Source organism: Vulpes vulpes, chromosome 13 (assembly GCF_048418805.1).
Source record: "Vulpes vulpes isolate BD-2025 chromosome 13, VulVul3, whole genome shotgun sequence".
Lineage (NCBI taxonomy): Eukaryota > Metazoa > Chordata > Mammalia > Carnivora > Canidae > Vulpes > Vulpes vulpes.
The window spans coordinates 159,917,385-159,930,626 of record NC_132792.1 but is presented as its reverse complement, the minus strand read 5'-3'; the positions used below and the strand labels follow the sequence as shown (position 1 = coordinate 159,930,626).

Genomic DNA, 13,242 nt, shown 5'->3' with positions numbered 1-13,242 from the left:
CCTATTCCCGGTCCAGGGTTCTTCATGATGAGCTGCGGTCCACGCGGGGGAACAAAACATCCGGCATTTGAAAAGCCGCATAACCAGTGTGAACAGTCCCCTCGTCACGCTGAAGTCCTCATTGGGTGCTTCGGGGACCGTGTCCTGGGTGAGGCGCAGACTGAAGCTGAGGCTTCGTGGAGGGGTGAGGCGGAAAGGCCTCTCTCCTGCACCCCAGTGACTCCTGGGAGCTGTCGCCAAGTCTGGCCCAGGCTCCCACCGCGACTGGCTGACAGCAGCGGGCCTGGCGGGGACGGAGCCAGGAGCCTGCCTGAGGCACGGACTCAGTCACATGGCAGCACCCCGGGTGCTCCGCGCTCTTGGGGAAAGAACAGACAGAGCCCTCTGAAAACCTCAGGCTCAAAAAAAAACAAAAAAAAAAACAAAACAAAAAACAAAAAAAAAAACAAAAAAAAAAGAAAACCTCAGGCTCGGCCATGGATTCGGGGTTCAGCTCCTTCTCTGGGCCCCAGTCTTACCCTGATGTTAGGCAGGACTGAATGCTCGGCGGGTTATTCCGGTCACGGCTGCCCTGAACCCGAGGTCCTGTCACCAGAGAGCCCTGGGTGTGAGGTCACAGGCCTTGCACAGTGCACGTGCCTAGAGTCAGCGCAGGGAGGGGCTGTGGCCTGGGCGCCTTGCCCCCTCGGGCTCACCCCAAAGTCACGAGTTCCAGGCCAGAGGACCTAACGGGGCCTGCAGCAGGTGCCCGCCATGTCCCCCCGTGTCACCCCCCGTGTCCCCCCGTGTCACCCCCGTGTCACCCCGTGTCCCCTCCGTGTCCCCTGCCGTGTCCCCTGCCATGTCCCCCCGTGCCCCCCTGTGTCCCCCCCGTGTCCCCTCCGTGTCCCCTGCCGTGTCACCCCCGTGTCTCCCCCGTGTCCCCCCCGTGTCCCCCCGTGTCACCCCGTGTCACCCCGTGTCACCCCCGTGTCCCCCCGTGTCCGCCCCGTGTCACCCCGTGTCACCCCCCGTGTCACCCCCCGTGTCCCCCCGTGTCCCCTGCCGTGTACCCCCGTGTCCGCCCCCCGTGTCTCTCCCCCGTGTCTCTCCCCGTGTCCCCCCCGTGTCCCCTGCCGTGTCACCCCCCGTGTCTCCCCCCGTGTCCCCTGCCGTGTCACCCCCCGTGTCACCCCCCTGTGTCCCCCCGTGTCCCCTCCGTGTCCCCTGCCATGTCCCCCCATGTCACCCCCGTGTCACCACCGTGTCACCCCCGTGTCCCCTCCGTGTCCCCTGCCGTGTCACCCCCGTGTCTCCCCCGTGTCCCCCCCGTGTCCCCCCCGTGTCCCCCCGTGTCACCCCCCATGTCACCCCGTGTCACCCCCGTGTCCCCGTGTCCCCCCGTGTCACCCCCGTGTCACCCCCCGTGTCTCCCCCGTGTCCCCCCCCGTGTCCCCCCCCGTGTCCCCCCGTGTCACCCCGTGTCACCCCCCGTGTCACCCCGTGTCTCCCCCCGTGTCCACCCCGTGTCCCCCCCCATGTCCCCCCGTCTCCCCCCGAGTGGGCGGCACAGGGTCCCCGCGGCCCACGCCTCCGCCCCAACCGCGTGGGTGCTGCCCCGGGGCAGGGGTGCGGCCAGGCGGAGGCCGCGGGGGGCTGCGGGGCTCAGGGACCTCAGGGCGGGGCGCCCGGCGCTGCTAGAAGTCGCTTGGCCCCAGGGCTCCGCGGACGCGGGAGGGGCCGGGCTGGGGGTGCGGACCCGCGGGGGAACTCGGCCGCTGCCCGGGCCTCGGGCTCCCCCTGCTGGCGGGACGGCGGCCGGGGGGGGGGGGGGGGGGGGGGGGGGGGGGGGGGGGAGGGAGGAAGGAGGGGGCGGGAGGAGGGGGAGGGGGAGGGGCCGGGTGGGGTCGGGGCGGGGGCGAGGGGAGGGGGGAAGAGGGGTGGGGAGAGGGGCGGGGGGTGGTGCGGGGGCGGAACCCCCTCCCCAGACGCCCCTCCCCGGCTCGACCCCCCAACTCCCGGGCCCCCTCCCGGATGCCCTGACCAGCTCCCCGCCTAACACCGGATCCACGCCCTTCCCTTGGGCGCACCCCCCCCCCCCCCCCCCGTCGTCCTCCCCCCCTCCCCCCTCCCCCCTCCCCTGCTCCGGGCTGGGTTCCCGAGGGAGGAGGAGCCGTAGGTGGGCGCAGGGTCGGGGGCCTGGCAGGTGCACTGCGCCAGGTGGCAGGTGAGCCGATCCCCCGCCGCAGCGCACCAGGGAGCCCGGGGGTGGGGGCTGCGGAGGCTGCGTTCCAGGCCGAGTCTCCTAAACCAGCCCAAAGGGATAGGGGTGGGCGCCCCTGGGCCCTCCTATTCAGAAAAACATCTCCAGAGAAAAGGATTTCTGGCTTCCTTGACTTGCCCCCGACCTCCCCGACCTCCTCTAACTGCTCGCAGTTCTGCTAATTCAGGCGCATCGGCCTCTCCTGCTCCTGGAAGTGGGGGCGCGGGCCTCGGCGGCCCTCGTGGCCCATCCAGTCCTCCTCAAAGGTTCTGACAGTCTGGTCCCTTGTGTCAAACCAATTTGACATCATCCTTCTTAGTGTCTGGCTTTGAGCCCATTACTTAACCAAGAAGCCTCAGTTTTCTCACCTGTAAAATGGAAGTTACGGGGCTTTCCGAGTGGGCTGCTGGAAGGGCACCGTGATAAATCATAAAGTCAATAGCAGGGGGCACCTGGGCGGCTCAGGGTGTGATCCCGGGGTCCTGGGATCGAGTCCCGCCTCCGCTCCCCGCAGGGAGAATCAGCGGCACTGTGCATACAGTAGGCACTCCGTAAATGTTACGTTACGAGCAGTTATCGCTACCTCCACAGTTCTCCTACCTCTCCCAGTCTCTCACTTAACTAAAGACGAACGGGGGGAGGCTGCAGCAGGCAGGTGGGAGTTCTGGGAGGAACAGTGAGGACTGTGCTGTCCTGTGTCGGTGACTTCCCAACTGGTCACCTCCTCGTGCTCCGACCCCCTGTCTGAGGGGAGGGGTGGCAGCTGCTTCCCTCCCCTGCCCGGGCCTGACCCAGCCGAAGGCCTGGCACAGCTGCTGGAATGGCCCAAATGCCTCGGGTTTAGGGCTAGGTAGAGGACAGCTGGCGGGGGGGGGGGGGGGGGGCAGGAAAGGAGCAGCGCGTCCCCCTCTCGCTGCGTCCACTCAGTCTGCTGCTGCCTAAGACTTTCAGGTCAGCCTGGGACCTCTGACCTCCCTCCGGGGCCATCTCCCGGTGGGCAGCGGGGTGGGGGGCAGGCCCGAGGAAGTCTCCCTCTTCCCGCCCCCTCCCCTCTGCCCTGAAGCCACCCGCTGCCCACCCCCAGGCCCCTGCTCCCCTCCCGCCCACGTGCTGCCCAGCTGTCCCCGGCCTGAGCTGGGCACCCCGCCTGCTGCGCCACTCATGAATCGCCAGCATTCACACTCTGGCCCCAGAGCCTCCACCTGTTCCCCTCGGTCTGAGCGGCAAGGCTGTGCGGCCCCATCTGTTGTCCTCCATCCAGGGTTCAGTGCGAGAGGCTAAACTTCAAAACCCTTAGCTTCCACCTGCCAGGCTGGGGTGGGGAGGCCTGGCTGAGGCGGGGACGAGTCGGGGCCATGCCCACGTCCTGGGAGAGCGGCCCTGCTCCCCCCACCCCCGGGCCCGCCAGCACCGCCCCAAACAACACCCACGTACCCGGGAGAAGCCCACTCTTCCCAACAGGACATCTGCAGGTTTAGCAGCCTTGTCGTACTAGTTTCATTTCTTCCCCCACAGCGCCCGGGTCGGGGCCAGTCCGCGTTCGATGCAAACACACAGACGCAGCGGTGGCAACCTTCGTTTGATTAATTTTTTGTTATACAAGCAATGGGTGAATACGTTTTCCTTGATTCGAATAAAAAATGAAACCACTACCACTCAGACTCAAATTCCCTTTGACGGGTCCCCCAAATGCACAGCCGTCCTCCTAAACAGAGAGGTGACCACGGTTCCCGGCCTGTCTGCACATGTGCCTAATAAGATAACGGGTACTATCATGTGGGTTCGGGTTTTGCTGTTATTTTTTATGTAAATTGTAACTACATGTATTCTGCAACTAAATTCACTAAAAAACACAGCAAGTCTCCCCTTCCTAAGCCGATACCTCCACACGGCAGCCTCCTTCAGGGGTACGTAGTGTTCTGAGCGTGGACATATCGTGCTTTTCTTAGCTGTTTCCCTATCGACCGACACTTAGATCGCCTCTGTGCTTCTTCCTCCATTACAAACATGGGGACGAGCCTCCTTTCATAAACTGCTTAATTCTCTCTTCCTACCCCTTGTGGGCATGAAGGGTTACTATTTCCACTGTTTTAGGGGCACAAAAATACCAGAAGTGACCTTAGGAGCATTTTAGAACCAATCTGTAATAATTTCTTCTTCCAAAATCCTGGGTCCCCCTAAGATGATTTCCATACCCGCTTGGGGGCAAATTACTGTTCTAGGAGACGGCTGTGGTCCAGGAGGGAGAAGGAGACATCAGAGAGAGCAAAGAGACGAGCAGTGAGGACAAGGGACCAGGGGGGAACAAGAAAGAGAAGGGAAAGGGCCTGCGGATTACAGCCGTCTCTGCAGCCGGGAAGCCTGGGACCGTCCAGCAGGAAGGAAACAGTTAAGTAAAACTGGGCATATCTAGTCTGCGGAATATTATGCAACCATTAAAATGATAATTATGGAGACGAGGTAGGAGCATGGAAAATGCTTCTGATATTAAGTTAAAAAGCAGACTACAAAATTAAAGCTGCATTATGACTACAACTCTGCAAGATGATACAAAGATGGGGAGGGAACCTAGACGAATGAAAACAATCAGATTGGTTCTGGTAGCAGAATTGTGGGTGCCCTGTTATTACCACTTATTGCCACTACCATTGTGGTAATATTGTTTTGTGCAATATATGATTGATTAACGCTACATAGCAGCAAGGAGAAGGAAGGCAAGGGAAACGAATAAGAGAGGAGACGAAGAAGAAGAAGGAGGAGGAGGACGGGGGAGGGAGAGGAGGAGGAGGAGGGGAAGGAGGAGGAGGAGGACGGGGAGGAGGAGGGGGAGGAGGAGGAGGAAAGGAGGGAGGGGGAGGAGGAGGAGGAGAAGGAGGAGGAGGAGGAGGGGGAGGAGGAGGAGGAGGGGAAGGAGGAGGAGGAGGAGGGGGAGGAGGAGGGGGAGAAGGGGAGAGGGGGAGGGGGAGGAGGGGGTAGCACAGCACAGATGGAGAGATGAGGACAGGAGGCTGGAAGAGAAGCCCATGGACCACCGTTAGCAGCCGTGTCGGCCACAGAGCTGACTCAGGCTCTTCCTCCAGGGTTTTTGGACTGAAAACAGGTGGTGATTATTTTGTTTTGTTTTTAAGATTTTATTCATTTATTTGAATGAGAGAAAGAGAGAGGATGGGTGGGGGGAGGAGCAGAGGGAGAGGCAGGCTCCCCGCTGAGCAGGGAGCCCCACGCGGGGCTCAATCCCAGGACCCCAGGATCATGACCCAAGCCTAAGGCAGACGCTGAGCAGACCGAGCCACCCAGGGGTCCCTGAATGCCGTTTCCACCCTACATAGCAGATACCCACCTTCCTCCCTCTGCCTGCCAGTATCTTTTAAAGCTTCCCCAGGAGTTAGGGATACCAAGCTCCGGAGTTTAAGGGACTCAGAGTCTAGCAGGTAGGGAGAGAGCAGGCATGGATATGTGAGCAACGACAATCAACAAATGTTCGACCAGAGGTCTTTTTAAAAAATTTTTTTTATTCATTTATGATAGTCACAGAGAGAGAGAGAGAGGCAGAGACACAGGCAGAGGGAGAAGCAGGCTCCATGCACTGGGAGCCCGACGTGGGATTCGATCCCGGGTCTCCAGGATCGCGCCCTGGGCCAAAGGGAGGCGCCAAACTGCTGCGCCACCCAGGGATCCCATCGACCAGAGGTCTAATCCTCTGAAGCTGGAGGTTCCAAGGTCCCAGAAGTCCTCACAAGCTGGGCATCTCAAAGGATGGGCAGGAGGTTGGCAGGTGGAGAAAAGGGGGAGCATCCTAGGTAGAAGGCACTCGTGCCAAGGCACCGGCACATTACAGTGTTTAATGAAAACAATAGCGCGCTCTAAGCTGTGTGTTGGAGAGATGACCCTTGAGACGATGGGGAAAGTGGTGAGAGTAAGTGGAGAGGAGGGACATCAGTTGGGAGGTTACCTGAAGAGTTCTGATGGGGAAGAGCAGGACCCTCCATGGGGGCAGTTAATGGGGTGAGGACAGAGGGATTAAGTCAAGAAATCCTTATGTAGAAATGATAGAACATTGTTCGTTCGTGCAGTGAACATCTTTTGAGGGTCTGCCATGGCACCGAGCCTTCAGCGATGGAAGACAGTCTCTGTCCTAAGAGGGGAAGACGGAGAGGGAGACAGATGGTTCCAGATGGATGTGAAAAGTGCCGCAACAGAGAGAAGCCAGTGAGGGAGAGAGCATGAGGGGCGGGAGCAGATGGGAGGTGGGAAGGCAGGGAGGTCCTTCTAGGTCCCCGCCTCGGAGGTTGGGTGGACAGTGGAGCCGCCGCCTGTGTCCGGAAGCGCAGGGCAAGGGTGCGTCTGCAGGCAGATGATGGCTGTGACTTGGGCCTCTCGCTCTTGCTTTGCTCCTACCCATCATGAAGAGCCAAATGTGGCTTATGCTGCCTGTTGCCTCCCCAGTTGAATGAATCACATGGAAAGCACCTAGAATAGTTCCTGGCACAGAGTTGAGCACCCAACGCACGCTCAGTTAAAGAAAACAAGCAAGAAGTGCAGAGACTTAAAGCAAGATTCACACTTACCAGGCGAGGCTCTCTCCAGGGGGCCAGGAAAGGACTTGAGGCCCCTGGTCCCGTAGAGCAGCGCTCCAGAGACTTCTGATGAGACCAGCCCTCAACCTCCCAAGAGGAGTGTGGCTGTAAACATGCAAAAGTAGAGTTCACTGCGGGTGGACGGGGCTCTCAAACGAAGGAAGATGGGGGCAGGAGGGTGTCGGCAGCTTATCCCAGTGAAAGGACGTGCATGGCCTCGTTCCTTTGAGGAGTATGGATCGTGCACTTTGCAAATCGCATTCGTGGCATGATTCCATGGAACAAGTCACCAAAAATGTGAATGTTCTTTCTTTGTGGGCTTCTGATGGTTTATTGGAAGTTTGGAAGAAGATGAAGCAGAGTATGGAGACACAGTTTATGTTGATGCTGTTGGGTGATGAGGTCATGGAAACTTGTCGAGAAGTTTACTGAACTGCTTTCCCACCACAAGGAATTAAAAGGCTTTGAAGGACCCAACTCCTCAGACCTCGGGCAGCTCACGTCTTACTAATGTGACAAGACGTGTAAACACTCTCATCTTGAAAGTAAAACACTGCTGATGCGTTGGGTGGAGGACGTGCTCACGCTGAACTGGAGCTGGACCCACGGACAAAGTGACTGACCGTTGGAATCTGCCCGATACAGTGAAACCACCAGTGGTGAAGAGATGCGGGGCCATCGGGGTGCCTGGGGGCTCAGCAGCGTCGGCCTTCGGCTCAGGTCCTCATCCTGGGTCCCGGGGTGGAGCCCTGTGTCGGGCTCCCTGCTCGGTGGAGCATCTGCGTCTCCCCCTGCTTGTGCGCCCTCTCTCTCTCTCTCTCTCAAATAAATAAATAACATCTTTTGGGGAAAAAAAAGGGCAGCCTGGGTGGCTCACGGTTTAGCGCCCCCTGCAGCCCAGGGCCTGATCCTGGAGCCCCGGGATTGAGTCCCACATCGGGCTCCCTGCATGGAGCCTGCTTCTCCCTCTGCCTGTCTCTCTGCCTCTCCCTCTGTCTCTCTGTGTCTCTCATGAATAAATAAATAAAATGTTAAAGAAGAAGAAGAAATGCAATGCTATCTGATGGGCACGAAATCCCATTTTAGGAGAAATTCTTGGATTTTGATAAGAATGAATTTTGCTTTAAGTTTCAGTATTTTTACCTTTTTAAAGCTAACGTCTTTGAGTGCTTAATATGTTCTGGGCACTATTCTTGGCATCTTGTGTGCACTTATTCATATAGGCTGCACAACACATCTGTGGGGGTAGTTCCTAGTGGTATTCTCATTCCACAATAATGAAACAGAGACTCAGGGTAAGAAGCAAAATCCACTTAAAAGTGGAGGAGCCTGGACTCTGACCCTGGCAGCTGACCTCAGCGCTCCTGACTGCTTTTCATAAATTGAGGATGGATCCTAATCATAGAGCGTCAGCCATATCAATGGGGCTTCATCTCCAGGGAACTTTTATGATGAAAGTGAATTATGCTCACCAAGAAGACTTACTTTTCCTAGGATTTTAGAATGCACTGGGTAAGGTGCCTATTGTGTGGCCTAACTCTAGGTGACGTTTCGGTCCATTTCCTTCTTTTCATAAAACAACTGAGACCAACACTGAGGACTGCCACTAGGGATGTACATAGGGGGCTGTGTTGACACCTGCCTCACCAAAGGACACTCCACTGCTCCCTTTGTTAGACGCTTGTCCTCATGGACTTCACTGATATTCTCAAAACTGACCCACATCTAGCGTAGGTGCCCAGGAGGGCACTGCTGGATAAACCATGTTAATTCAATTTGTACTGCTTTTGTGCTGTTGTTAAAAATCCATACATTTGTTCAACTAGCTTCACGATTGTTATTAATTTCTAAAAGTGGTGGATTTCAGGTTCTTGAGTATAAATAGCAGAGGAGCTTACTGATTGATCCCCTCACTAAAGACAACTAAAAATACTGGACAAAATAATTGAAATCTTTTTACTCTTTGCCTCATCTGCTGTGAGAATGAAGACGATTCTCAGCAATCAGACTGTTGACATTCCAGGAAATGTTGACGTCACTCTAAAGGGACAAGCTGTTACTGTGAAGGACCCCAGGGGGACCCTGCAAGGGGACTACAATCACATCGATGTAGAACTCAGTATCCTTGGAAAGAAAAAGAAGAGGCTCCGAGCTGACGAATGGTGGGATCTAGAAAAGAAATTCAACTCTCTGTAGTCGCGCACAGGACGTGATCAAGGGCGTCACACTGGGCTTCCATTGCAGGATGAGGTCCGGGTATGCTCACTTCCCCCCACAAGATTGTTATTCAGGAGAATGGTTCCCTGGTTGAAATCCGAAATTTTGTGGGTGAAAAATATATTCACAGAGTTTGGATTAGGCCAGGTGTTGCTTGTTCAGTATCTCAAGCCCAGAAAGATGAGTTAATTCTTGTAGGAATGACGTTGAACTTGTATCAAACTCAGCTATTTTGATTCAGCAAGCAATGACAGTTAAAAGCAAGGATATCAGAACTTTTTTGGGTGATATCTATGTTTCTGAGCAGGTTGACGAATAAGACCTAAGTTGTCTGGCTACAGAAACAGCAAAATGCCAGGTGACTTTTCAGACTTACCTGTGGTATTTTAAAGATGCAATAAAAGCCATATTGACTTGGGGCTTTTTCTTAAACCAAACCAAACCACCCAACCAAATAGACAAGCAAAAACACCTCTTTTTAAATGCATCAATTGACTGGAAAAGAATGAAAGGTGAATTTGGAGGCCAAAAGTCATGAAAACAGGAGCCAGAGAGAATCTTCACACTGATGTCAACATGTACAATGAGATTTAACTTTCACAAACCTCACAAGGCATTGGAAGGCTTGCTAAAGGTGAGGAGTCTAATAGGAGGCTGCAGTCCCAGCATAAACTTGTGAACCTGGAACCCAAAAGCTACAATTTATTGTTAGGGTGAATTCAAAATAAATCCATGCTCTACCTACTTGCACTAAACAGAAGGGAGAAAAGCATCTCTCAAGAATGAATAACTACCCGCTAGCCATTGTGCAGAGTTGCTGCCCAAATTCACACTACCTACGTGGCCCAAATAGTCAAAACCAATAATTTTCTTTTTTGCAATCCCGAGCTGCCAGTGCCCTCAGGTGCCTAGCAGTAACAAAGGAAAAACAGTCCTGGAAGAAAACACCTTCAACCCAGGTGTCGGAGAATTTCTACAGGCATAGTTCTAAGAAACATGAGCTGACAGTAAAAACAAATCACAAAACACAAGGAAACAAGACCCCATGAGTGAGGTTACACAAGAGAAAAAAAAATCACAGTGGTTCACAGTCCAGGGCAATTTTGCCCTGCAGGGGTATTTTTGTTTGTCATAACTGGAAAGGGAGAAACTTGTGCTACTGGATCTAGTGTGTAGAGACACCAGGGATGCTATTAAACATCCTAAAACGCACAGGACAGCTTCCCACAATAAAGATTCATCTATCCCATAATGTCAATAGTGTCAAAGTCGAGAAGACCTGAGACAGCAGAATCAAACCTGCAAAGCTTCTGTTTTGGAATGATCAGAAATAGTATATGCAATAAATAAAGGTGCAGTCTTGAAGAAATTTAACATATGAGTAAAGAGCAATGGGTTGTATTGTCAAGCAGATTTGAAGAAAAAACAAAAAAAATGAATTAAGCAAAACAACTGAAATTTAAAAATTAGTAGGACAACCATCTTTGGAAAATAGCTTTGAATTATCTAACAGAATTGAAGATATACATAGTCTGTGACCCAACAAGTTTATTCCTTTTGTTTTGTTTTGTTGTTTTTTTTTTTTTAAACAATTTTATTCCTAATGCATAGCCTGGAGACACCCATGCCCATGTGCTCCAACATACATATACACTGATGTATGCATATACGTGTACAAATATATTTACAATGTTCATAGCAGCATTGTTCAAAGTGGTTCCTCCTCAGAAAGGGAAAAAGCTAACGCAACAAAATATAATGAAAATGTATAATATACTCATACAAAAGACTATCTCACAGCAGTGAAAGTAAACGAATCATTGGTACAAACATGGGTTAACTTTCAAACAGCATGTTGAAGGAAAGAAGCAAAACTCCAAATATATACAGATTATCAGGTTAAAAGAGAACAGACAAACAAAAATGGACAGAGCTAATGGAACTATAAAGAGAAGCAAAGACATTAATTACATCGAGGTCAGAGTGGTAGTTATCTCTGGTGGAGGAAGGAGTTAGAGATCATGAAAGGACACATGAGGGCTTCGGGACTATTGGTAATGTTATACTTCTAGGGTGATTACTTGGAATTTGTTTTATAATTAATTGTTAAGATGTGTGTTTAATTTGTTTCACACTTTTCTGAATTGTGTTGTATTTTCCCAATTAAAAAAAAAGTTTTAAAAATGAAATGGCAGGTTTAATAGCAAATTAGACAAAGCTGAAGTGAGAATTATTGTACTGGAAGACAGATCTGAAGAAATTATCCAGACTGCAGTTCAGAGAACAAAGAGATGGAAAGTATGACAGAAAAATTAAACTGGAATTCTGGAAAACATGAGAGAGAGAAGGAATGGACAATATTTGAAGAGTTAATGGTTGACATCTTCTTGGAGAATAGATAACTGATGACTGTCCACTATATTGGAAAGCCCAGCTAATCACAAGCAATAAAAATAGAAGGTAATCCACACCTAGACCACATCACAGTGAAATTATCAGAATGTCTCAATTTTTTTAATTCAAAAGGAAGAGAAGATATTAAAAGCAATCAGAGAGAAAAGATACATAATCTGCAAGTAAAGGACAAATAGACTGACTGCTTTTTCATCAATAGTGAAAGCCAGAGGACAGTAGAGTTATATCCTTAATACGCTTTTTAAATTTTTCATCCTAAAATTATTATTCTTAATGAAAATATCACCTGTGAAAGAAATATAAAAATATTTAATAATTTATGGATTAAAGAATGAATTATAATGGAAATTTAAAATATTTAGAAAAGTTTTAAAACAAAAACACTACATGTCAAATTTGTTAAATATAATTAAAGTGATACTTTAGAAGGAAATAATAATCTCAAACACTTACATTAGAAAATAAAAATATTGAAAACTAGGGGTACCTGGGTAATGCAGTCAATTAAACATCCAACTTGGTGTTGGCTCAAGTGGTGATCTCAGGGTGGTGCTCAGAGCAGAGTCAGCTTAAGTTTCTCTCTCCCTCTGCCTCTCCACCCCCTGTTCTCTCATCCTCTCCCTCTCTAAAATAAATAAAAATATCTTTAAAGAAAAAGATTAAAAATTAATGTATTAGCTATTTAACTTCAGAAATTTAATAAATAACAATAGATTAAACTCAAAGAAAGTAGAAGGAAGAAAACAATAAATATAAGAACCAGAATTAATAAAATAGAAAACAGAGAGGATCAATAATGCCAAAAGTTAGCTTTTTTGAAAAGCCTAATACAATTGATAAAACTCTGGCAAGAATGAGTAAAAAAGAAAAGACATGACACAAAAAAAATGAAGAATGAAAAGGGAGACAAAATTACATTGCTACAAAGATTTTAAAAAGAGAGTAAGATGATACTAAGAAAACTTCTATGTGCAACATTTTAGAACTTTAGATGAAATGGAAAAATTTCTAGGAAAATATAATTTACCAAAACTAACCGAAGAAAAAAAATCTGAAGTCTTATAACCAATAAGAAAATTGAATCAGTAGTTCTACCAAAAATTCAAGAAATAATTCCATCTTACAAAAACTGTTCTAGAAATATAAAAAAGGGGGAAATCCCCATATCATTTTACTTAACATAACCTTGACACCAAAGCCAGGTCAAAAAAAATATGAGAACAAGATTTTATAGGCCATTTTTCTCATGAATATCTATGCAAAATCTAAACAAAATATTAGCAAATCAAGTCAGATATGGCAACATATAGAAATATACTACATCTTGACCAAGGGTTTATTCTGGGGATGAAAGGTGTTCTATCATTTAAAAAAAAAACCATTTAATGTAATTAAACACATTAACAGATTAAAGGCGATAAATCATATCACTTGCTACTACAAATTTTTTATTAAATATCTGTTCATCATGAAAACTTAGCAAACTAGAAGCAGAAGGAAATTGATAAAAGAGAGCCTTTAAAAACTCCCAGCAGGGGGATCCCTGGGTGGCACAGCGGTTTGGCGCCTGCCTTTGGCCCAGGGCGTGATCCTGGAGACCCGGGATCGAATCCCACATCGGGCTCCTGGTGCATGGAGCCTGCTTCTCCCTCTGCCTATGTCTCTGCCTCTCTCTCTCTCTGACTACCATAAATAAATTTTAAAAAATTAAAAAAAAAAAAAAAACGAACTCCCAGCAGGGCAGCCTGGGGGGCTCAGTGGTTTAGTGCCGCCTTCAGCCCAGGGTGTGAT

General features: G+C 50.4%; 1 pseudogene; it reads left to right on the top strand.

Annotated features, from left to right (window-relative positions):
• Positions 1–8,248: 8,248 nt before the first annotated feature.
• Positions 8,249–11,239, top strand: LOC112934541 (large ribosomal subunit protein uL6 pseudogene; annotated as a pseudogene).
• Positions 11,240–13,242: the final 2,003 nt, after the last annotated feature.